Raw genomic sequence first — 13,810 nt, 5'->3', positions numbered from 1 at the left:
CCTCTCTGGTGGGGAGGTGTCCTCCCTCAGGTGAGACCAAGGCTGGCTTTATGTCTGAGGAAACCCTGCACGAGAGGCGCAAAGGACAGGCAACGTGACACACAATGTCCCCCCAAAATACTTAATTGTGAGACATGAATTTCTTTAACTGTCTTAATTTTTTGAACTGAAATCTTTGGATACAAGTTGCATGTTAGTAATGATAGTGTTGCTAGAGGAGGCCTGTTGTTGCCGCCGTTCAGGCAAGTGGCGTGTTTTGGATTTTACTCCTGTGAGATGATGATTGACTGGCCCACTTTGCGAGGGCAGAAAAAGGTATTTCAGTGAAACTTGCGCTAGATGTGTTTCAGCTGGGATGCCTGGCCTTTGAGGCATGGGAGTGCACACTTGTTTGCTTCCATGGGTCCCTGGTGCCCCCTCTGAATCAAAAGGATTGTCATCCCAAAATGCCTTAAAAAGAAAGGTGAGAAACGGGGTGTTTCCATTTGTTGATTTCCCCCCCACCCCCCCCCCCTTATAAACAAGAGGGTTTTTTTTTAATGAGGAATAATTACCATTTTCATTTTCTGAGTAGGGCCATTGGTGATACAAAAGCCATCAGTCGATTTGGTTTTTTGTAGGATAAAAATAGGAGCTAGGAGTGATGATAGTGTACCAGACTCTTCCACGTTCTTTTTATCAGAAGGGATCTGTTTGCCTGAATATTCACTAGTAATTGATATCATTTAGAGCCTTCTGTCTTTTTCTCTAGAGGAAACAAATCTTACTTTCAGCCTGCGTCCTGGTTTTGTGTAAATCACTAATTGCTTTTCTGTTCTGTTAGGCTGTGGCCAGCCACCAGATTTGGGATCACAGTATTATTATTATTAAGGAACTCTGTTGGTGTTTTAATTACATGTGCCGCACTTGTGAGCGGCATGAAAGGGATGTTACACACCGCCTGGGCATCCCAGCAGGCATGGTGAGAATAATACTTGGAATTTTTTCTGTGAGTTTTTGAGTGACTGCTCTTAAGACTGGCATGTATATGGAAGTCTTCAGCATACAGAGCATTGATTGCTGCTCCAAATAAACTTGGAATATATAACCAGTAGAACTTTACTCCGCTGAATTTATTCTCGTGCTCTCAGATATCAAAATTGGTTTCAATTTGGTGGCTTAATTTCATGCCAGTGACCCCTTTGTACAAACATACACTTGTGTGACTTGGGACAGCTGTGTGGGGTTGCTGAGGAAGAGCGCTGCGTGCCACCAACCGAGCTGGAAGATCTCACGTGTCCCTTTCCGACACGGAGCAGCTTAACACCTCCTCCCAAGGCTTGTGGCACAATCGCGCTTCCCTGCAATTAGTCACTTGGCTAATTCCCAGCATTGGTAGGTGCTGGTGTTGGTTACAGAGATAGAAGTGCCATTGCCCTGCATTAGGTGTTGTATAAAGAAGAGAAATTAACGGGTACATTTTGTTAAGGAAAATGTGGGTTTTCTTGGGGTTGTTTTTCCTATTGGGAGGGAAGACACAAAATTTGAGTTTCTGTTTCTCAGCAGACTGCTACTTCTTGGAGTAAGTGAACCAGAAGCTGTAGGAAAAGCACTTACTTTCTTGGGTGACTAAACATATTGTTTATTCTCCACATATACATCAGCCCTATTTATAGTGAAAGAGAACTTCATGGGGTTTTGGGGGTGTGGTTTGTTTGTTTTTTTTTTTAAACACATTTTAAACTTCTACCCTGAGCAGTGAAGTATTGTGTTTTCATTCTTTGCATATTTCTTGGTGTTGGTTCTAATAGAATATGAACATATGTGAAAGTTATTTATTTTCCTAAATGGTAACAGCGCCGGTGTGTTTGAAGCACAGTGTTTTGTGTTTACAGAAGAAACAGTCAGTCTTTTGATATGTAAAGTTTTAAAACAGATATTAAAGGAAAGAGTAATTAAAACCATGAATGGAAGATGAGATAAAATGTGGCATAAGTTTATCCGTAGGTAGACTGTGCCAGAGTAAATGACCCTTTTCTTTTTTTCCACGTTAAAATGTGAGTTAGGATAAATATATTGATTTTATCTGGTCTTTAATAAAACATTTATTATGGCATGAAGTGGGAAACTCTAAACTGGAGGAGCAGGTCATTAGAGTTACAAAGCTGTAAAGGAGAAATAATAAAAGAGCAAAAGAGACCCCTAGGCTGGGGAAGACTGGTGATGGGATATTGCCACAAAAACTTTGGCAACCAGAAGTTAGGAATGCGCAAAAGACACGTTAATCTCGCTGGTGTTAAATGAGATGATGTAGACATGTAGATGCATCAAGCCATTATATAGTGTACTGTCTAGGAAGAAATGAATTATTTTGATAATGAGAAGTGAGAAAGATAATTTTAAACCTGGTTCGGTATAAGAAGGCTCCTCGTTCTGAACACGCGCATTGGCTTTGCCCCAAGTAGTACCCAGCATTTTGTGGGGAGATGCTCTGGGATTTCTTGTCTCGTTTTCTCTGGTCTTTCCCAGTTTCCTTTCCAGCTCCGCCTCAGTTTGCCTTTTGTTATCACACTTTCTCTTTCCGAAGTCGTACAGTACTCTTCTTTGTGCTCATGGCTCTGGAAAAGCTAATTGAAATGAGACTTTGCTAATTGTCTTTGGAAGTGGCACTAAGGATGACTGGACTGGCTTACTCAGCCTGGGAAATGGGAAAAGTGCTCTATAGTTCCTGGGCTTTGGAGCGCTGGTGGCTATGCAGTTTCCCAGGCTGTGGGTGCAGCTTCCTGTTTGGCCTCTCGGATCTTACCAGGAGGTGGATTCAAAAAGCATGGGCAGAGTTTTGATTTTTCTTTGCTTGCTGCAATACTTTGCTTGCCAAACAAGGACTTTACTGCATACATAATTATAGTAACAGTATGTTAAATACAGAAGGTTGCATAATACATTTCTATTTATTAAATGCTATTGTTATCTGAATTTAGTTCATAGTCAGGTTGTGTGTAACCTGAAGCCCCCCACGTTTGGGGCTTAGTTTGTGTTTTATAGTTGTCTTACTTAAAAATACCAAGCACCATCTCCCCTTCCTGATTTTTTTTTTTTTTTTTTTTAAATATCAGCGTAGCCCTACTGTGGGTAAGTGATTGTATCTTTGAATGTAGTGCTGGGGAAGTGCGAGCAGTCCTAGGAGCAGTGTTAGGAGCTTTCTGCTACCAGTCTTCCACAGTTTGTGGTAGGTAAGTGTCGTGGTTTAACCTGGCAGGCAGCTAAACATCACCCAGCTGCTTGCTCAGTCCCCCCCCGGTGGATGGGGGAGAGAATCGGAAGAGTAAAAATGAGAACACTTATGGGTTGAGATAAGAACAGTTTAATAATTTAAATAAAAGGTAATTATAATAATATATTGTAATGAAAAGCAAGATAACAAAAAGAGAGAGAAATAAAACCCAAGAAGACAAGTGACGCAAATGAAAAACAATTGCTCACCACCAACCGACCGATGCCCAGCCAGTCCCTGAGCATCACACCCTGCCCCGCCCCGGCCAGCTTTCTTCTAGTTTATATACGGAGCATGACGTCTTATGGTATGGAATATCCCTTTGGCCAGTTTGGGTCAGCTGTCCTGGCTGTGGCCCCTCCCAGCTTCTTGTGTATCTCCAGCCTTCTCAGTAAGTAGAGCATGAGAAGCTGAAAAGGCCTTGACTCTGTGGAAGCACTTCTCAGCAATAATGAAAACATCTCTGTATTATCAACACTGTTTTTAGCACAAATCCAAAACATAGCCCCATACTAGCTACTACGAACAAAATTAACTCTATCCCAGCCAAAACCAGCGCAGTAAGTTAGGAGCTGCCTTTTCCATCTCCATCCCATAAAGACAGGGCGTGATCATCCAAGTAGTGTCTGTTCTTGTTCCTCACAGACCTACATAGCAAATGAAAGCGGCTCTGTAAGGTAGACAGGGCAGATATTAGAGCAAGGATTGAGGGATGGCCTCCGTAAATACTCCACTGTATTTAAAATCTTCATGGCAGCAATTTGAGATTTTATATAGAGAGTCATTGGTGAACCTTTTATTCAAGTGGTAAGCTCTGTCCTGTGTTAGACTCAAAGAACAGTGCAGGAAATCTTTTTTCTTCTCTAAAGGAAGGCGTTTGCCACCCTTGTTCATGATGTATGGTATGCTACTTCTAAGTAACCTGTTGGAACTGGGGTGGGTAAGATAAGACTGACTGTGAGGAGGAGGAGTGCTAACTTTGAGTTGCTCATGGTCAGGACTTAAATATAGCATTGTACATGCTTAATTCCATAAAAGATGTTTGCAACATCCTCAAAGACCTTTGGATCTGAATGGCTTGGGATGCTATGTAACTATTAAGTTACAACAGGGATTTTGATGTTCTGGGAAAACATTTTTACCTGCCAGAAAAATATTATGTCCATTTTGCTTAGCAATGTCTGATTCTTCGACTTTGCTTTTGTATTTTAAGCAGTACTTTAATGCCTGCAGAACTTTGATTTTGGCCCACTGATGCTAATGGGATAGATGGGCTGAAGTACTTCCCTCTGATATAAGTGAGGCTTGAGTCATGTTTGAAAGGCATGTCGCTTTGTTCATATGAACTTATGCCTTCTCCCTCCTCAAATACTACAAGTTTTGACATTGGATCTTTTGCATCCTGAAATATAAGCCAGAGATAGCTTTGCTTTTGCTTGAAGTATCTGGCTCTCAACTGGTTTGGCTTTAGGCTGACAGTGTCTAAGGACCAGCCAAGCTAGAGCGCGTTTTTGATGCTCTTTCCTGGCAGACAGTGTGACCTTTGTAGTTTCAGGATATTATTTTTCAGATGTGCACTTTTAGTCCTAATGGTTCAGCTGATACTTCTTTAAAATTGATATATATCCAAGAACCAAGAGAAACTACTTGTCTGACGAGGGGAAACTGGAGACTGAATTAGACTGGTGAAAAATTGAGGTCAAGATATTCTTTAGTTGAAAACATTCGCTCTTGACAAGTAGCATGTCTTTATAGCAAGAATATAATTCTTGCTCTAAAGAAGTTGCAAAACACGAGGCAAAATTACTCAAAGCTAAAGATTTATTGACTTTGCTTTTTTTTTTTTCCCCTTCCCAAAACAGGCTGCGGTATATTGTGAAGGAGGGTAGCTGTGTTTGGACTCAAAAGTGTTTAGCAATTGCTTACTGACTGCAGTGGGTTTGATACAGAGCAGCGTTCAGAAAATGCTTTGTGTTGAAGGCAGGAGCACAGCAATGGAAGATTACTGATGGGTTTTGTACATGATTAAACAGGGGTAGAGGCAGGGATGCTGTGGCACAGAGCAGAGGAGGCATAAGCACATGTGCTGTTTGGCCCTATTTCAGTCTGACTTGGCGGGTTGGGCCATAAACATCTCTCCTCCATCTGCCTTTTTGTGTTTTGCTCCCTGCCAAGAAAAACGTAAACTTGCAGTGTTACTTGAGGTTTTTCTGTACAGATGTATCTTTTAACTGCAATGAGGACACACCACCTCCCTCCCCATGGATAACCTGTAGTAGCATTGCTCGTGTCCCTGTGTGACCAGAAATATAGAGAAAGATTAATAAAACCTTTCCTGCTGTACAACTTTTTCCTCCAACTTCAAATGGATGGGAAAGTTTCAATGTGGCTGATGAGTTCTGATTTTTTTTTTCTTCCCTTCTTTTTTTTCAAAATAAATAATTAAAGGTTGCTGTTAAATTCTCTTCATTTTCTTTTTAAATCGTCTGGTCATATCAAACTGCCTAACTTAAGTAGTGTTTTTAGCATTGTTTGGGGAAAGCATTATATTTAGAAAAACACTTTATTGTAGAACAGTTTTAACATTATATGGAAAAATAGTATTTAATAACCAATAAGATGATTTATGTTGCTAAGGCATCCGTGTTGCAAGACATCAGAACAAAGGAGTATGAGTGTTACGGAGATTTGTGCCGCGAAGGTGCCTGCCTTCAGTTCCGTGTGTAACCACATTGTGCTTAATCATGAAAGGATCTGTCTATGTTGGCAGTGCTGGGTAATTTAAGATGTGCTCTAATGTCTGGTTTATGTAAGGATTCCTGCATATATTAAATATTTGGTAACTGTGCTAATGTGTTTTGGGGGAAAAAGTGGAGGGAGGTGGCTTGAGTAATGTTGTGCTGTTGATAGTAAAATAGATACGCATCTCTTTTCTTACTGAGTCATAGATTTGAGACGTAGGTATCGCTAAGGCATCGCTTTCCATAGCCCCTGGGGAGATTTCTCTGCCTTGGTTGTTAGCACTGGTGTTATGAGTGCCAGCTGCAAGCTAGTGTTTGGTCATGTAGATGATAACTAGCGTGGTAGATACATCTGTAGGAATCGTGCGACATCCAGGAATTGGCATGAGGGAAATTCGTCTGGCTGGTTGTTCGTTTACAGCAGCTCAGCTCTTCTTTTATTATAGGTGGTTAAGACAAGAAAAGACTTCATAAATATCCTCGAGTCAGTGCCAGGCTGTTTCTCCTTGAAAGACTAGCCAAAAACTTACAAACGACAAGAATTAGCAGGCTTGCAGCCTAAGCTGACACAGGCTTTGAATAGCATGTGCTCTGGAGCATTTCTACTTTGCCTTGTCAGGATAGCCACCTTTTACAATGGGCATTATGCTCCTGGCAAGATTTGCAAATGCACCCAGTCACGTTGGGCTCGCGACTCCCGTTGCTGGGGTGGTTTGTTTGTCCAGAGTGCCTTTAGCTGCCTTCAACACCTTTTATCAATCTGGCCTTACCACGGCATGGAAACCAGAAGGAGTTGCATGGAAAGTAGCTGTGTAGACCCTGATTGAAGTTGCTTATGTGTTTCATCATCCTCTTCTCCCAGCAGGGACCTCTTCGGCCAGCAAGAAAGGGAAAGCCCACCAGCTCGTTTGCAACGTGAGAGGCTGTGCTGTGCTGGAGAAGTGTTCCCTGGTGCTAAACGGGGGCTATTTAAGTTGAAATGAGGAGACATTCTTGAAAATGTAAGTTTCTGGGTATTCTTGAGTAAAAAGAGACGACTTCTTTTCTAAACTTACCTGATGCCCTGAAATATGTGCAGTTAGAAGTTTGGTCAAAGTTGTGATACATCAGTACATTTAAATGAAAACCACCAAATGTTCATGGCTAAGGATTGTTTTTTGTGAATTTTCTGTTCAGCTCTTTCAAAGCGTTAATATTGAGAATTCTGTTCCAACCTCTTTCTCTTCCTTAATGTAAAAGTTCTTTTTTTATACTATGTTTTTTTTGTGCCTTGAAAACTGCACTCTTAGTTTTAAATGAACTTACAGTAAGTCAGGTCAAAACAAAGGACTAAAAATTTCCTTTCAATTTTTTTTCTTTTTTTTCTGTTCCATTTCTTTCCAGACTTTTTTTTTCCCCCTCTGCTTCTGAAGATTTAAGGCAGAGAAGCTGGGGGAAGTTATAAAGTGAAGGTTTGGGGATTAGCTGTAGGTACGGCCATCCCATCTGCAAGGATACAAGAAAGGTGCTGCTGTTAGCTCTTCCAAGAGCTAGTTGTTGAATCCAAAAGAAGTGTGACTTCAAAGACGCCATTCAGGCTAAATGCAGTATATAGTTTTAGATTTGTGCTCTTTTTCAAGAGCTTCAGGCCCACTTCACTGAAAGCAAGCAGTAAGAATACGTGGAGAAGTCAAACGAAGGATAACGTGCATCTCGCTGGAGCCAGTCGCACTGTAATTTGGTGCTATCTCTTACCATTACAAAAGCAGTGTGTGGCATCCTTGGTTGTTAAAGCTGGTTGTGGAGGAGAACTCCATTCCGCTTGGTGTTTCTAACTGAGGACATGCATATTTAATGGTTACAAGAGCAATTTGGAAAAGATGTCGCATATGTGACTTCCATATTGTGCAGTTTTGGGGCAGCTGTAGTTTATCTGTCTCTGATGTGAAGATGGTAATAGCCTTCTTAACTCAAGTAGAAGTTGTGTAAATTAGTACTTCAGAAATTCGTATCAACTCTTGAGATAAAAGATACACTGTGGTTAATGTGAATTACTGTTGAAGGAATAACGATGAGATGAAAAATGGAATATCAGACACTGTTTTAACTTAACAGCTGTGGTTTCTATGATAAAGATACATAAATCCCTTCATATGAAACAAACCACAGTTTAGGAATTCTTTTAAATATTTTAGCCTGTTTTGAATATGTATTTACATTTTAAAATACTTTAAATTCTGAGAGGAAGTTTTCTTGTGTCTCCCTGACGCTCTGTGAAATCCTTTGAGGGAGAAGCGAGGGAGTGCTTAGAAAGCTATTTCTGACATTAAATGGCTTCTTAAAAGCTAAGCTGATAAAGCCCTGAATTGTGGTTTTGGGAGTTAGCGTTCATAGGGTGGGAAGAGTTCTATTGAAAAGCAGCTGACTGCGCAGGGCCAGAGGTCAGCTGCCCTGGGGTGCCCTTTGGGCTCCAGCATCGGCCCCTGGGTGTGCTCTGCTGCCGGAGATGGGGCTGGCGGGATGCTGCCACCCCAGCTGGGGCCCGACCGCTGGGCACGGCCGCTGGCTCTGCCGGAGCCCCTCCTCGGTGCTCCCCTCCTAGCCAGCGTACCACGAAGCTGAACAAATTCCAGTGCTAGCCAAGCTTGTAATCAATTAGGCACAAGGTGAAAAGGATAAGGAAGAAAAACAAAAAGTGACAGCTGGGTGTGAAACATCAGCAGGGCTTCATTAAGGGCTATATGGTTGACAGCTTCTTGGCATCTTCATTTGTGCGTGCGCAAGCTGGGCCAAGGCTTCCATTGCATCTGCTGCAAAGACTTAACTTGATTGTATCCCCATGTCTAACCATTTTTTGAACAGCAGAGGATGTCCTCTGCTTGTAAAAGAACCAGTCCTGTATCACTGCTCTACCCAATGCGGATGTTTACCTCTCCATTGCCCCCCAAGAGCCTCTGGTCTAAACATTCAAACTAAACCTGACTTATTCAGATCCTTTAACTTTGTTCTTATTTGGCTTATATCAGCAATTTTACACAGCTTTCTGAGGAGTTGTGAACTCCTCTCACAATTTGTACTCGGCACGCCTTTTTTTTTTTTAAAGAAGGTAAATGCGAAGGGCATGAATCAGACTTCAGAAACTCTCCTCCCACCCCTGCTGTGGCTCAGTGTAAGAGGGGAAACCAAAATCTGGAGGGAAAAACTGTTGTTATGGCAGCAGAAATAATTTCTGTTTGAGACTTGGTATTCAGATGCTGCTTTCATGTTTCCTGTTTCAATCTTGGAAGAAGTCTGTGTATTATATGATGAATTAAATGACTTTTTAATAAGCACATAACTAGTATCTCCCAAACTCTGTAATTTAGGCACTTATGTGAATAATAGCACATGATGTATAATAGCATGTTGCCTTCAATTTTCCAAACTCTAACAGAGAGGGCAATGATGCACAAATGTATAACTTAATTAGGTCTTAATTTTTAGTACTTTGCAGCCTACTTTATGCCGGTATCTTTATTTGTATTGCGGTGCAGTTGAATCACTGGAATAATCTTCTGAGCAGTTAGGCTGCCCAATTATAATTGCAGTGAGTCTGCAGAGGCTAATAAATGAAATAACTCCTCTGGATTTTAGTTTTCTTTTCATTGAGCAAAGTGTGCTGGAAGGCACAGTTGGGAAAAATCATCTGTTTTTAACTTACTGGTTTAGTATACATTTGTATACTAACACTTAACGCAGTCTCTGCCTATGAACCTTCTCTGATGGAGCCCTGCCTGGACAACATGGCTTGTGTCTGAAGGGGAGCATTGGCTCCTAGTGTCTGCAGAAGACAGCCGCCTCATGGCTGGGGCTTTCCTCTGAGAGGCTGTGCTCTGAGCATCTTCATGCAAGGGAGCAATTGGTCCCAGTTCCCTCTGCTTTCTGTGCAAGCGCCCCTGCTGCAGAATTGCTGCGTAAGGGGGACTTTCACTGTGTTGTAAGGGAGAGAGCAAATTTCCACACTGTTTCTGGAAAGCACTAACCAGGCACCTCCAGGGAGTGTGTTTGGCCTGGGGTCTGTGAGCATCTTGGGTCCTTGCAGTGGGTGGGATTTCAGGCAAGTCCAAATGTTCTCATTTTCAGTGCTTTTTTCCCCATTTTTCCTTCCCCCCTACCCCCCGCCCCCACTTCCCTTTTAGGTGGTTGTCCACAGTGAAATGTTGAATGCGGTGATGTACAATTTGCCATAGAAGTCAGGTACCTGTTTTCCTGTTGGTGTCCTGCTGGGTTTTGCATCGCCCTGCTTCTTGCAGGCACATCCTTTTGTTACAGCTGAAGTATAGGTTTTGTTCTCAGACTGTACATTGTGCTTTCCTGTCCTTCGTTTGCAAGTGCCTGTTCTTTGTTTCAGGCTGTGTAAAAGTCCACAGACACCTGAATGACGTTCTGAAAATATGGACAGGCCTTTGGCTATTCTGGAAGAATTGAAATTGAATTGAAAGGGTTACTATTTTTATCAGGAGACCACTAATCTTAGGCTTACGTGACAAGCAACTCCATTTGTATGTTTGAGTATGGATTGCTGTTGTTGGGGAACTGGTCTCTTTATACATGCACTGCTCCCTTCAAGTCTTTATTTTGCTCTGATCTTTGTAAGTCTTAAGTGGTCACCTTCGATATACCTGCGAAACTCAGATCTGGGCAAGCCATCTTTTTCTGCAAGCCATTAAGTGAAGCAAGTTGGTCTAATGGAGAGTAAAATCTAAGCCAGCCCAGGCGTGAATGTAGAGGGGATCAGCAAGCAGTGGAATGTGCTTTCTATGACTGGAGTTGACGAGTTTATAGGGGAAACAGCGGAGGACGTTCAGTTGCATCTCCTTCACTGAGGGCAGCCATGTCTTCCGACTAGGCAGACTTCTTAAGTGTTGGTAATTCACTGTTCTGTGGGAACAGGTAGGAAAGAAGGAAGGAAATTACAAGCTACATCTCCGTGAGCTACATCTACATTACAGTGACTATGTGTGTACGCAGCTCTGTCATTGGCGTGGCACTCCTGTAGCACTTTTACTTGAAAAAATTATTGATGAGTTATTGTAATTACTGATATTCCATCCCTCACTGGGGATTGTCTGAGCACAGTTTGATGGATAATTGGAAGGTAACCATTGACCTTTTTTCCAAGTGTTAGAGTGGCTTTCATCACATTTAAGGACTTGATCTCAATGATACTGATATCAGGAGAGTGAGAGAATCTGGCCCTCATCTTCCATTTGGGTAGAGATGATGATTGGGCCTTCAGTAGGGAGAGAAAGTGAATGGGCCTGCACAGACTAGAATGGGTTACTTTTCCTGGGCTTGTGTCTTGGGCCAAAGAGGCTTTTAAAAGGAGACCCTGTGGAGAAGTTGAGATTTGGATGAGCTGGGAGAGGTTACCCACTGGAGGAGCTAACGTCCTGGAAAAGCAATGACTTGGACAACAATACCGGTTGCTCTTCTAGCACAGAAAGGCAGATGACATGACAAATTTTGAAGGTCTCCAAAGACCACTTAATTAACTCTGAACACAAAGAAATTAATCACATTTGCCTGGCTTACAAAATGGCAGAAAAAGGCATAAAACTGTTATTTTTCTTCAGTTGGAAAGAATTTCATCTGCGCTTGTCTCGAGGGCAGCAAGATGCTTTAATCTAGGGACTATTGATTTATCTAAGCTTCAAGCCAGGACATTAGTTCTCTGAGAAAATAGATCTTGCCCACACATGACTCTAAATATATGCTTCCTGAGGTGAAGGGGTTGAAAAGTCTTTAGCAGCACATGCGGTACTGAGAAAATCGTTAAGGAATGTGTATGTTCCCAGATGCTGAGTATGCAATTTCTGAAACAATTTAAACTTCGCGCAGTTTATGTAGAGGGTCCTGTTGTGTCTATTACGCGTGGAGCGACGAGAGGAGCAAGAGATCTCTGTGGCTGGGGTGGATGGCTTCCAAAAAGGTCTGATAAATCTCCAGATGGAAGATGCACCAAGGTGTCACAGAAGTCAATATTCTAGAGCTATGTAAGAGGTGGGTTTGAGATCAGTGGGCATTAAAAGAAAGCTTCTCTCCCTTCCTGAGCGGTAGCCAGCTCTGCAAAAGTTAAGCCTTTCTCTAAGAGGCCTTTGTGTACTCTTCACGTGGGGCTGTCATTCCTGCTTGCACAAGGATCAGAGGCTCCAGTGTGCTGGGCCTTATGGTTGTCTGTATGGTCATCTTTCTGGATCTTGTATCTTTTTGGCTCTTGGCACTAGGTGGTTGGTGCTTGCTTGTTTTCCCAACCAGACTGGCTTTGTGTGGGTGATAGCCCGGAAAGGCAGAGATGAGATTATAGGGCAGGTAGAATCATGGAATCATAGGATGGTTTGGATTGGATTGGAAGGGGCCTTTCAAGATCATCTAATCCAACAACCTCCCTGCCGTGGGCAGGGACATCTTTCACTAGATCAGGTTGCTCGAAGCTCAGTCCAACCAGACCTTGAATACTTCCAATGATGGGGCATTCCACAACTTCTCTAGGCAACCTGTTCCAGTGTCTCACCACCCCCATCATAAAAATTTCTTCCTTATGTCCAATCTAAATCTACTCTCTTTTAGTTTAAAGCCCGGTCCAGTTTCAGCAGGTACTGCTGCTCCTCTGCAGGGCTCCTTTTGCCTGGTACCAGAGCCAGACCCCCTGTGGAGTGAGCTTCATCTGTGCCAGATAGATGGTGTGCTGCATGCTGTTTGCGACTGTGGGGATTGTCAGGGTGGAGCAGTCCCTGTGTTCCTCTCTTTCCAACGTCTCGTCTACAAGGTGTCAACACTGTACGTTTCCAGAGGAAAAAGGAGGAGCATCTCTGTTTTTTATGGGGTAATCTCTCCCACTGTTGTTGTATCATAGTCTGTAATGGTTAGAGGTAGACCCACACCTTCAAGGTTGTTGATAAATTAATCTTAGTAATAAACCTTGTGTAAATGGAACAACTGTGCCTGGTCTTGGTCCTCACATGAAACGTGCCATACTTGACTTCCATGACTTCCTGCAGGAATTAATTTTAGTTTGTATTTATAGACATGCATGTTCTTGTATATGCAAACAGAAACTGCCAGACTTCCTTTTCCAAATAATTCTCTGTCTTGTCATAGTTGGATGTATTTCAGCAGATTGGGGTTGTTCAGGAAGACGGTCTATTCTGAGGGTTTTTCCATTCCCAGAGCCAGACATGTTACCTCTTTCTGAAAGAGGTGTAACCCTCGCTAGTTTAGCAGCATCTTTTGGGGTGACTAGCACAGCATGTTATTGCAGAGGAGTCTGCACTATTGTCTTCTAGAAGATATTTATTAGACTAATGTTACACTAATCATCTCAATTCTGTTCATGCAAGGTGGTTCTCTTTTTCTGCTTTTTAAACCATGGTTGTATCTTGAGCAGAGACTTTTGCTGAGCTGTTCCAAGTCTCTTTCTAGAGCCTTTAATTAATGGTTTAATTAAAAATCCTGTGAGATTTTATAACTAGTATAAAAGCTTGCATTCAGTGTGCAGTGTTAATACTGAATTCCACTGGTGTTGTATTTCTTGTCCATCCATGTCACTTATTTCTCTCTGCAGACTCCTCACGGTCCTGTCAGATATTGCTTTACATCAGAAATTGTCATCTGCTGATGTTCGTACCTTTCATCTCTCCCTCCTGCCCCCTTCCTTTCAGTTCATTGGACTATGAAATACTTTAAAACACAAAGATGTGGGAGACAGACTGCTGCTCGTCTTTGCCGTTATGCAGACTGAGCCCTTATTCTCGCCCTTGCTGTTGGTCTCCTAACCAGGGTTTGATACATGTGCATC

At 42.3% G+C, this 13,810-nt stretch overlaps 1 protein-coding gene across 1 annotated transcript in view; it reads left to right on the top strand.

The window, feature by feature from the left end:
• The window catches only part of APBB2 (amyloid beta precursor protein binding family B member 2), a 190,240-nt gene that overhangs the window by 14,165 nt on the left and 162,265 nt on the right, over nt 1-13,810 (top strand). Inside the window, exon 2 of the mRNA XM_075148973.1 lies at nt 6,857-6,995. The gene's annotated coding sequence lies outside the window, so the exon portion shown is untranslated. The remainder of the gene's footprint in view (nt 1-6,856; nt 6,996-13,810) is intronic.

The sequence above is a fragment of the Calonectris borealis genome, chromosome 4 (assembly GCF_964195595.1).
Source record: "Calonectris borealis chromosome 4, bCalBor7.hap1.2, whole genome shotgun sequence".
NCBI lineage: Eukaryota > Metazoa > Chordata > Aves > Procellariiformes > Procellariidae > Calonectris > Calonectris borealis.
This window is presented reverse-complemented; position numbering and strand designations above follow the sequence as displayed.